We start from the raw sequence: 12,886 nt of genomic DNA on the forward strand, positions 1-12,886 counted from the left end.
ATTTAAATTAAATACAGTGTTTTTATTTCCTCTTTTTATGCTTGGGCTTGGAAGTGAGTGACTCTTTAACTCTGTTGTTATGAGATCAGGATCTATGAGAACAAATGAAGGGGAACGAAAGGAGAAAATGCTACTCGATCATTTATAAAAATGGTGAACAATATTAGGGGAAAAAGGGATTTATTTTGAAGAACTATTGCTTAGTGAGATCCTATGTGTTTGGAACCCACACAGTTATCTGAAAAAAAGAAAAAGATGTTATAGTCTGAACAGTTTTTCCTTATCAAACACAGAGGGAAAATTTCTTGTAGGGCACTTTATACCAACCATGAAATTTCTACAAGATCAAAGGTCAAAGTGTACTTCAAAAAGCATGGTATGGTTTTCCAAGGATTAGTTTTCACCATTCTCAGACTGATAGATTCTTAGAGGGTTATTGTGAGAAGGAACGTAGACAAAAACATGCCCAAAAGAAATGCTGTCTGGGGACAAACTGTCTCAGGAGATTAGTAACAGGCGACATGGAAACTTTAACCTCATGTTCAACAGCTCCAACCTACCCTTAGGCATTAGTGGCTAAGAAATCATCAGAGTACAAATGCTGGCTGTTTTGCTAGGAAAAAGAAGGAAGATGTCCCAACCTTGCTCTCTGAAAGTGCTTGTATCACAAATCCCAATTTGAAAATAGGGGAGGATTTACACACATACACAAGCACACATTCTCAAGCATGCATAAACACACAGACACACATTCGCATAGCATAGGGATGGAATTGGAAGAATGTTTGCAGGTATATTAAAAGTGTTCCCGACCGGGAGGATTATGGGTGATGTTAAAGTCCTTTTCTTAAGCTCCTTAACTTTATTTTTTAAATTTAAATTCAATTAACCCACATATAGAACATCTTTAGTTTCAAATGTAGTGTTTAATGACTCAGCAGTCGCATATAACACCCAGAGTTCATCACAGCAGGTGTCCTCCTTAAAACCCATCATCCAGGTGCCCATACCCCACCCATCTCCCCTTCCACAACCCTGTTTTTTCCCCAGAGTCCAGAGTCTCTCATGGTTTGTCTCCCTCTCTGATTTCTTCCCATTCTGTTTTCCCCCTATGATCCTCTGTGATATTTCTTACATTCCACATATGAATGAAGTGATATTATAATTGTCTTTCTCTGATTGACTTATTTCACTTAGCATAATACCCTCTAGTTCCATCCACATCAGTGTAAATGATGGGTATTCATCCTTTCTGATGGCTGCATAGTATTCCATTGTATATATGGACCACCTATTCTTTATCCATTCATCTGTTGAAGGACATCTCAGTTCTTTCCGCAGTTGTCTTCTTTTGCCAACTCTGATTTTCTAAACGTTATCCAATAAAGTATATTCCTTTTTGTTACAAGAAAAAAAAAACCTTTCTTTCTCAGGCTTAATTATTATAAAAGTAAAAGATAACCCTGTCATTTTCTCTACTTGTTTATCTGTTTCGCTACTGTCCTTAAAACATTGTGGCCAGTAACTCTTCCATGAAGCATTCAATCTTTTCTCAACATTCCCATAACTAATCTTTCCAACTTCCTCATTATTTAGTACTTAGGCCTCCAAACCAGGTATCAGGATAGGTAAAATTGTCATACTTCCAGAAACCTCTCCAAGGAATGACTCAAATATTTTTCACATTCAATATTAGCTTAGAAAGTTCTCTTCCTTATATTTGATCTAGATTATGTTTTTACAAAAAATTGACTTTCCAATGAGGGTGAGTACATGCTCACTTCAAAAAAGGTTATAGTATAAGACTAATAATGGAAAAAAACCAGCAGGCCTTTGTGTTACCTCTTCACAGCTTTCATATTGGTCCTCAGACATGAATATTCAACAGAGATTTATTTATTTACTCAGCAAATAGCTAATGAAAGCCTACCATGTATCAGCACTGTTCTAAGTGCTATGCCTTGGCAGTGAGGAAGCCCTTACATGTCCTTTCTAAGATGGAATATACATTCTGGTAGAGGAAAAGACAATACACCAACAAATTCATAAGTAATAAGTATAAAATATATTATCCATTGGCTGGTGGTAAGCACTAAGGAAAAAAAAACAAAGCAAAGAAGAAAATATGAAATATATGGTGACAGGTGAACTATTAGATAGGTTGTACAGGGAAGGCTTCATTGAGGAGTGACCTCTGTTGCTTTAGGAGAGTCAGAGGGTTAGTCAAGAGGGTATTTGTTCTGGACAACAAATGCAGAGGCACTGAGGTGGAAGTATGGCAGGCGATTCACGGAGTCTTAATTATTCATGCTCTCCTGGTGTTTTTCTACATAGTTGTTCAGTATGATTGGCTAATATTAGACATGTTCTATTGACTCTCACCAGTGTGAGTCATTGGCTTTCTGCTATCCTGTTTCCCCATATTCCCTTGGCCACCTATCTTCCCTTGGCCCCTAGCATAGTAATATCAGAATATTTGGTGAAGCTGTTTGTCAGTTTTTACATTATTTTGCCTACACAACAACATTCATAATAACTAACAGACCAGACTGCACCACACATTTTTTTTTCCACATGAGTTAATTTTTCTAAAATTAATGGCTATCTTCTTCATTGGTCTGGCTGACCAACTGTGATTAATATTTTCACAAATACTTCAAAATCCCTATTTAATGCCTGCCCATCAGTATTGTTTATGATTTACTGTCTGCCCCCAGTCTTTCCTATCTTTCTTGTCAGTGAGAGTGTTGCTCCTTCTGCCTGCTGCCTCTCAGCAGTTACCTCTTTTTTTTCATTCTGGAATTCCCTTTGCTAAACACCCGTGTTGAATCTCTTGTTACCTGGATCTCAACTTTTCTTCCCTGGTATTTCATGTTTATTACTGAACTATCCAGCTCAATGTGTCTTCTTCGTTGTTGGCTGATGTTTGCCTTTGTTTGTACAACTACCCTTTTTCATTAGTATCTTCATTTGAGTTCAGTTTCCTATTCGTTGCTACCCAGAGTACCCTAGGAGATACAGAATTTAAAAGACTGTATAAAATCTCATGTCACAATAAGTCCTATAGTATTTTGACTCCATGTCTGGTGAATCCAATGACTCGATGACATCATCATGGATACATGTTTTGGCCAACTGCCCACTTACAGTTTTGGTGAATTTGATTATGGTCACAGCTGTATATAATAGCACTAGGCATCACCAAGAACCAGAGGAACAGAAAGACACATTTTTTTCTTAGGTCGGTATCCAAGGGCCCTAGGAACTTTTCCTCTCAGATTAATTAGTTTATCCACAGAAGGATCTTCTAATCCTCACCAGCGATGCAGAGTGGTCAGGTAGTAGGGCAGTACAATGATGCATGCTGGAAGCTTGCCCTTCTAATGGGGAAAAAAGTCTGAGAGTCACACAGTTCAATATATCAACTTTCACTTAATTCCTCTGTTTTCTTCTAATACTTCACCCCAGCTGTTCACTATACCTAGTGTTCCTTATTCCAGAGCTTCTCAGAGTGAAGTTTTGTAGAGAATAAACTCCTGATCACAAGACTGGAAAAAGGTATTATTCCTCTAACTGTTCAGTTTTGAGGTGTGACCCTGGAGTCCACCATTCTGTATAAAATGTTTATGTGGCATAATTTTTAACTTCTCTGGGATATATTCCTAGGAGTGCAATTTGTGGGCCTATGATTGTTTCATCTTTAAAAAACTGCCAAACAACTTCCAGAGTGGTGGTATCATTTTACATTCCTACCAGGAATATATGTGAGATGCAGTTTCCTTATATCCTAAACAACTTGAGGTATTGTCACTCTTTTACAATTTTAGTTGTTCTAATATATATGGAGTGATGTATCTCATCTTAGTTTCAATTTTTGTTTTCACCATGGCCAATGATATATATTGCCATCAATATTTTATCAGTTCAAGTAAAACATAGAGACAATATCATGCTTTCCAACCATTTACTTTTCCCCTTTATCTTACAATTGCCTTAACTATTTCCTTTATGTACACTAGCAACCACATCCAGACAAGAGTATAATTTTGCTTCACCCATCTAACATAATTTAGAAAACTCAAGATGGGAAAAATAATATATTTACCCATATTTCCACTCTGTCCATTGGTCTTTCTTCATATCTGATGTTCCACTTTTCCCTTCTTTATGATCTTATTCCTGTTGAGAAAGTCCTTTTAGACATTACTTTAGGTAGGCATACCAATGTCAAATTTTCTTAAATTTCCTTCATCTGAGAATGTCTTGATTTCAACTTTATTTCTGAAAAATGCTTTTTCTGGTTAGAGAATTCTGGTTGACTGTCCTTTTCTTTCGGCAACAAAAATGTGCTGTTTCCTCTGGCTTCCATGGTTTCTGGAACTTGCTTTAATTCAAAATAAACAAAATGCTGTTCTTCTAAAGATAATGCATCATTTCTTTCTGGGTACTTTCAAGATACTTTCTTTAATTTTCAGTTTGACTATGGATTATTGCATTTTATCCTGTTTGGGTTTGATTTTTGAATGTGTAAGCTTATGTCTTTTCGATGAAGTTTGAATTCAACAAACCTTGAATACTTTTTAAAATTAGGACTTTACTGTTTTAGAATAATTTCAGCAAAATTGGAGGAATTTAATTATTTTTAAGCCTCACTTTCTCCTTTTGTTCTGGGACTCTGATAACACAAATATAAAGTTTTTTTGTTATAGTCCCATAGATCCCTGAGGCCCTGTTCTTTATTTTTTTCAGTCTGTTATCCCTCAGTTGTTTACACTGAGTAGTTTATATCATCCCACCTTTGAGTTTATGGCTTCTTTTCTCTTCCTTTCCATTCTGGTATTGGGTCCATTATTGAACTCTTTATTTTGACTCATTTATTTTTTATTTTTAAAATTTTCATTTAATTTTTCTTCATATCCTCTATTTCTTCGTTGAAACTTTCTTTTTTTCTTCATTTGTTATAACGCTTTTGAAACTGCTTGACATACCAGTTTTATGATGGCTGCCTTAAAACTCTCATCAGATATTTCAACACGAGTGTTATGTTGGTGTTGGTGTCTGTTGATTTACTTGCCTCATGGAAGTTGAGATTTTCCCAGTTCTTAGTATGATGAAAGATTTTTTTTATCCTAATCTTGGGCATTTGGGGTTTTGTTTTGTGAGACCCTGGATCTTATTTAATCTTTTTATCTTTTGGCAAGAAGCCACTCTGTTTATTATTTATGTGAAAAGTGAAGGTCTGGTAGGGATGAAAGCTCGGTTCACCATTCTATACCCCACTGATAATACCATGGAGAGGCAAGCAGAATAATAACTCGCATCACCCAGTTTCTACCTGTTTCTGTTGTGTGTGGGTAGAACTTTGGTTTTACCTTTGGTATCACTGGTGCTAATTGGGTGAGGAGAAGTAAAGAGGTTGACTTGCCCAGCCTTGCCAATATTGGATATGAGGCCAGAACTTCAGCTCCCCAACAGTCCAACTGATGCTATAGGGTGGGGGCAATTTCTCCTCTGGTATGTGCCTGGGTTAGGGTGCATATTGTTAAAAAGGTTTTCTGTACTTCTACGTTGCTCTTTCTGCGTCCTTTGGTTAGAGGATGCACGACTTCCTTGGGGCTTGCTTTCTTGTCTGTGCCTGTTAGCAGTTCTGGGTTGTAGGTTTCTCCAGTGTCCCATCCAGGATATATGAAGGGCAAAAAGAAAACCCTAGAAACTCATCACCCTCATGAACACATTGTTCTAAAAGTCCTATGATCCCTATCCAGTTTACCTTCTTTCTTTACCTCTCAGAATCTTTTTATATTTGCTTATTGTACTAGGTTCAGGATTTTCTAGTTGTGTGTGGGAAGTCTAGCACAAAGGAGCCTATCTCGTCCCAGCCAGGACCAGAAGTTCTGTCATTCATGTTTGTTATATAATATTAGTCCATTCAGTTGACAGGCAATATTAAATTGTGTTACCCATCCATCCATTCATTCTTTCTTCATGCCATCCTTTTATCCATAATACATTTGGTGTGTGTTGAGTAGGTATGTGTACTATTCTTGCACGTGGGCCTAGCAAGGGAAACATGAGCACCAAGACTCATGAGCCCCTAGACAAATCCGCACTTAATTGGAGAGACATCACTGAAAAACTGAATTAAGTTCCACATAGGAGAACAAAAGACACATCATTATTGGGTTTGTTTATATGCATACTTTCTGTTTATAATAACCAATAAGCGCTGTCTTGAAAGGGAAGATTATTTTTAAAATGGAAATATGTGGCACAAAGGATTGATGTGAAAGATTCAAAGTTCTCCCACCCACCCATTTTGGTGATCATGATTATGTAGATTCACTTAAGTATTCTCTGGATATCAGACTTCTACCTGGGTCACCCCACCCCACTCCTCACCACCTGGCCCTGGGAGTGTATTTTGAAGTTGTCTGAAAGCTCTGAAACATCTGGGCACTCTTAGAGTGAGGATTACGATCCATAAACAGTATTTACAAAATGCTTGATCTTGAATATATTAATTCCTTGACTATTTCATTTCTCTATCAGCAGATTTTTTATCATAGCTTTGGTGTCTCCCTAAGCATGGGGCACAGGGGGAATCACCTTGCTTACTGTACTTCAGTGATAGCTGCCACCAGTCACAGACAATTACAAACTCTCAGGTCAGATATACTAAGCCAACCAGAGTGTCATAAATTACATATGTGAATTGCCCAGGGCCCCCTGATTAAATCTGCAACAGAGCTGAGAATAAAATTCTTGACTCTTCCCACACAACTGCCTTGCCTCTCTGAATCAGTCTCAATACCCTGTTCCTTTACTATCCTCAGTATCTCCCTTTGCTATTCTCTTCAGCTGTCTCATCTAATCTTCTCTGCAGGCTCAGTAACAATTTCCATTTTTTTCCTGACTTTATTAACAGGTGGTACCAAAGATACATATGTCATTATGCCATGGACATAGATGTCTTCTTAATTTGTTCTCTCTCCTATTACTATGGCTGCTAACAGACAACATGCATACACACACACACACACACACACACACACACACAGTTTTTATTTGTATTTTTTGAATGTAGTACGGTAAAAATCTTACCTTTTTGTTGTGTTCTGAGGAGGCTTAGTCTCTAAAGGTGGTCCTTAAACTGTTCTATGGCAAAAAGTTCACTTACCACAGTTCTTGAAGATTAATAGTGCACATTAGTACTATTAAAGAAATCTTATTTTGTTTCACCCTGTTTTTCAAACATTCTGACCAAGATAAACTTTTATAATATTCAAAAAATTGTTTCTTATGGATGTATTATTTTATACAGTATAATGCATTAATCTCAGGTTAGTTTGTCCAGTTTTGACAAATGTAAACCTCTGTGTAATCCACATTTCCTTATTAAGGTACAAAACTTTTCATCACTGCAGAAATTTCCTTCATATTCCTTCCCAGTCTTTGCAAGTCCTAATGAATCCATGAATCGGTACTGCCATTGTACTATTTTTGCCTTTTTCATATTAATGAAATCATATATATCCAGTCTCTGTCTAGCTTCTTTTGATAGGCATAGTGTTTCTGAGATTCAGTTATTTTTCATATTTCAGTAGTTCAATCCTTTCTATTTCTCAATAGTATTTCATTGTATATCTCAGTTTAGCTTATTAGTTCTCCTCTTGATGTAACCAAAGATTATTCCCACTTTTTGGTCATTATAAATAAATCTGTTATGAGTGTTCTCATATAACTTTTCCATGGACATATGGTTTCCTTCCTTCCGAATGAATCCTTAGGAGTGGATAAATGCACATCTAACTTTTTACAAAACTGCAAATTCATTATCCAAATTGGTAGTACCATTTTACACTCCCACAGGGGCATGAGGATTTGTGACCATAAATATTTTTAGATTTTTTTTTTGGTCAAAATCTGGTAATAGAAGTATACAGCATGAAACGCTGGTATAGATTTAGTAGAAATGGATATGGTAAAAAGAGATGAAAGAAATAGCCTGCTTTTTAATAGTCTGATTCAGAGAAATTTGGATACCTGTGCTTAGTTTATTCTATTCATGACTCAAAGTTTTGTTAAGGTGCAATTGGTCTCTGGTGGAGGAGAGGTTTTAGGTTTTTCTTCATATTTCTAGAGTGTCCAGATAATTTCACTGTAAAATGTCCCTCAATTAAATTATGAAAGTTGGTGCAAAATTTCTAGTCTAGTTTATTCCTACATAATAGATTGGTAGTTATTTTGAAAATTCAAATTTCAGTTCTATATTAAAATAGCAGGCACTGAATGACAATAAGAGGTTGGATATTGAATTGTTTTCAATTTTATGTATTGAAACTCCATGGTATTCTTACAATGAAGTGTAAGTTTTGGAAACATTATTTAAATCTCAACTATTTGCGATACAGTTTGGTTATTAACATTTCAGACAGTTCTGTTGAAGCATTTTAAAAACGTGTGCTTGGGAAGATCATTTATGCATGATAAATAATCATATGTCTATGTTTTTTATGAGAGAATGTTTATGCAGGGAATAAGGTATGGGTAAATTGAAAAAGGGTCCACTGAATGTTTTACTTTTTAAAAATTTTTTTTCGGTTGAGTAGGCAGAATGAGAATATGATGACTCACAGCTAGGAAGTCACTCATATCCACTTAGCTTGACCCCTAAAATTGTCTAAACATTTTAAGACATATTTTCTATTTATAGGTGCATGTAATGGTCGAGTAGAGAAAAGCTTTAAAAACATCCAGTTAAAACTTTCATTTGAGGCTTAAATTTCATCTACACCATCTTCTCCAGTTGTTTATTTTAAAAATGGAAGATTTGCTTCATTGGGCATACAGAAGGTCTATGGAATATATTTTTATTGAATGGAAAGAAGCTTTGCTATTCTTTTCTCACTCATATCAGTAATGCTTCCTTTTTCATTCCAAGACAAAAGAGAACACAGAGAATATGTGTAATGGCAAAAGGAATACTTCCTACCTGGTACTAAGCTTAGCTCAAGAAGGGGAAGCTGTTTAATGCCTTTCAAGGTAGAAAGCACAGGTTAATACAGATGGAAAGCAAAGTGTCTGGATCTAAAGATCATAATTCCACAGCCACCAAGATGCCTTCTTTTTTGAGGTTCCTCAGTGTGTGGTCATCAGCAGCGTCCCATTGACTTGGACTTCACACTACATCGATTGCCAGTTGGTCACAGCCCACTTTCCAGTTTGCAGATAGACCATTGTTTTCATTTGCTATCATTGTATTGTATTATTGTGAAATATTTTCTTCTTAGAACAAACAATTATTTTAAGAATCATAATTTCTCACCAACTTAAACTAAAATCCCAAATAAATTCATTCGCTTTTATTTTTTTAAGTCAGACTCATGTTAAAGAGAAAGGATGTGGGTGTCAGAGAATAAGAGACTGTCTGAGAATTTCTCCCAAAGTGATTTTGTTAATAAAGCCAGATTTTTTCTTTCTCTAGCTTCAGAAACCACTCATTGCTAAATTATCATGAGCCTCTTATTATCCCGTAAACATTTAGATTGCTTTGGAAGGGACAGAGAGTAAAGAGGGGATGAAGCAAAAGCTGGAGGTCACGGGTCGCCATTTGGTTCCAGTTGAGCTTTGCTTATGTAATGTGGGCTGGGGAACACTGGAGCCCCTTGTGGTCATTCGTCAGTCTTTTATGTGGTTATGGTTGACAGAAATCTAAGATACCCCCCAAGATTCTGAGCCCCCTAGTGCACGTGTCCTGTCTAAATCCAGGGACTGTGACTATAATTCATTTCACTGTGGTGATTAGGCTATGCAATGGAGCAGAGTTGACTTTAAGAAGGGGAGATTATCTACACAGGCCCAACTTAATTACATAGGCCCTTTAAACGTAGAACATTTTCTCCAGCTGGTCACCGAAAAGAAAGTCAGAGACACATGCAAACTGAACAGGGAAAAAGCAAACATCTCTGTGAGAACTACTTTTGGAGGCTACAAGGCAAGGAACTGCGGGTGATCTCTAGGAGGTGGATGTGGTCCCCAGAAAACCCTCAGCAGGAAAATGGGGACCTCCAGCCTAGAACTGCAAGGAAACAGATTCTTCCAACAACCAGTGAGCTTGGAAGGGATTCTGATCCCCAAATGGCATTCCTGTATGACTGACACCTTGATTTCAGCTCCTTGAGACATTGAGTAGAGAATCCAGACTTCTGACAGATAGAAACTGAAATAATAAAAGTGTTGTTTTAAACTGCTAATAGAAAATGAATGCAATGAGCCAATCAAGATGAGTTGGTTAGTTTCTGGGAAGATGATTAATTTTATTAATCAGAACTTTTATTCAAAGCAGAAAATCATGGCAAATGATATAGACATACAAATGTTTTAAAATAAGTATGTGCTTATTCACTTTCTGATTTTTGCCACACATATCAGGCTCCCTCTGTATTTTTTAGTTCTGTGTTCTTTCAAGTAGAGCAATACCTTAAAGGCAGTTGTGTAACAGTCTGATTACAGAATCATTTTAAGTGTTGTGAATTCTTCCCTCATCCTTGCCTTCAATCTCTTTTGTTGTCTGGATCACACTTAGTTCCACAACAATCATTTAAATATTTACTTTTATTAAGTTTTTTGAAAGTGTGCAACTTAATTTTCATTAATCTAGTATTTTCCCTACTGTAATTTCAGCAGTTTATATCATTTAGTTTGGTGTTGTTGTTGTTGTTGTTTAGTAACACATGGAGCTGGCATAAATAGGTCTGAAAACAAACACAGGTGACTGGTAGGCATTTAACTTAGTAGAAGGACATTAGTGCAGGCCTGGTCTATTGGTTATTGTGTTCACTGTGCTGCGGCTCTCAGGAGTAAGATAGTGTACAAATGGAGAATATCACTAATTAAGCCAATTTTTACTTATATTTAGCGGGTAAACAAAGTGGAGGTACTTTAGGATACTTTCTCTTAAATACATGTATGCAATTATCAATATCATATTTATTGCTTTCTAAAGATTCATCAAAATTAGAGTAAATAATACTAGCCTCCCCAGAACCCAGCTGCCTAGAGGCTCTGGATTATTTAAGTGTGGGCCCAAACACACTTTGTTAATATAAAAATCATTAAATCCTGAGGGTCAAGTGAATATTCATCTTCACATGCTCTCATCTCAAGCATGGACAAGCCTGTGTTTAAATCAGACTCTCTGGCTTTGTGGTTTGGGATGTCACTTAATCACTCTAAAACTCCATTTGCTTCTCGCTAAAATGGGGTCATACAACCCTCCAGGATTTTTGTAGGGGCAAATAATGTAACCTGAAAAATACCTGCCATGGTTAAGTGCTAAGTAAATATTCCCTTCCTGTTTGGACTTCCATGTTTCGGTGAAATTGTCTTTAGTATTCCATTTGCAAGGTGGGGGTTCTAGGCACCTTTATTTCTAATTCTTCCATACTTTGACATATGGCTATTTGCTGGATGCATAGGGAAAGATATTCAAGAGTATCGTTAAGCAGCCTCTAAAACTTGAATTACAATCGCTAGATTTAGTACCAACAAATTCACAATACTCCATCAAACGCGCTCCCAATTTTTAAATGATTAATGCATCTTCCTAATAACATAACAAGAAAATTCAAAATTGGAAAAAACAATTATCTACCATCCCTTTACCCATATATAGTAACTGTTGATATGTTCCCAGATCCACTGGGTTCTCACAAAATGGTAATTGTAGTTTTAAAAACATATCACTCATGACTTTCTGCCCACTTTTCATCACATTATGGAACTCACCTTAATGGTCATTAGAAAAACTAGATGAGCTGAGCATTATTCCTGTTGTTACTGTCAGTCAGTAAAATGTTTCCAACTCCCTTCCTCCAGGACTCCTCCATAATTCTCGCTGCCATGTTTAGGGCATACACAGCTAGAGGGAATTTCTAGGTGAGATGCAGAGCACAGCATTAGACAGGGCGTTTTTCTCTCTTCATGCATTTAACATGCCACCAAAGATTTGTCTTAACAGTTGGTTTTTGTGTATGTTAAATTTCTAAGCCAAATTAATGACTTTTATCAATATATCTAATTTACTTTTGCCATTATTCGATCACCATGCAGCCAAAGTTGTCATAAACTCAGCGGGCTCTACATAGCATGTATGTCGTATTGGTGAAACATGTGTGTGGTATGTGACCAAGTCTTGTAAACTTACACTTGGATCAACGGAAAATCTTGCTCCTTGCTGACACTGATTTAAAGCCTCTGACGGACACCTGCCCCTTCTTGAGAGCAGGAGTGACCACGCTGGTGTTGGACAGAGCTTTTTTGAGAAATTAGAGGCAAGTTAAGTACTCTTGCCTCACCAAATGGCGTGCAGATAAAAGCAGACACAGAAGTGAAGATTTCCTATAACTGGGAAAAGTGACACTTTTCAGGAAGGTAGAAAAGATGACGGGGGTGAAGTGAAAATGAATTGGGAAGTCAAGAAAGAAAGGAGGAAATGGATTATAATATGTAACTGAAAAGTAACAGAATCTCAAAACCAGTTTTGAATCTATACTTTTTATTGGCATGTGGTAATTTACTTGACTATTGAAGCTCCAAATGGAGGCTAAGGGTCTCAGGTCACACCTGCTGCACTGAGGGAGGTTCATGATTTATGTCTGTGTGACCTCTCAGGGCATGCTGTAGAGACATCAGTTCCACCGAAATGAAACATAAATATACACACATACCACCCCAAAACCTTTTTATCTGTGAGCTTCCAACATTTGTGCTGGCACCTGTTAGTCCAGCTGTAGTGTCTTTAGAATAATGTCTTTGCTAATAAAAGACGAACAAAGTCAAGCCCAAACTCAGCTGTTTCACAATTTAAGTTTTACTCTATTATCAC

This window comes from Enhydra lutris, unplaced genomic scaffold (genome assembly GCF_002288905.1).
Source record: "Enhydra lutris kenyoni isolate GAN:26980312 unplaced genomic scaffold, ASM228890v2 scaffoldscaffold2, whole genome shotgun sequence".
Classification (NCBI taxonomy): domain Eukaryota; kingdom Metazoa; phylum Chordata; class Mammalia; order Carnivora; family Mustelidae; genus Enhydra; species Enhydra lutris.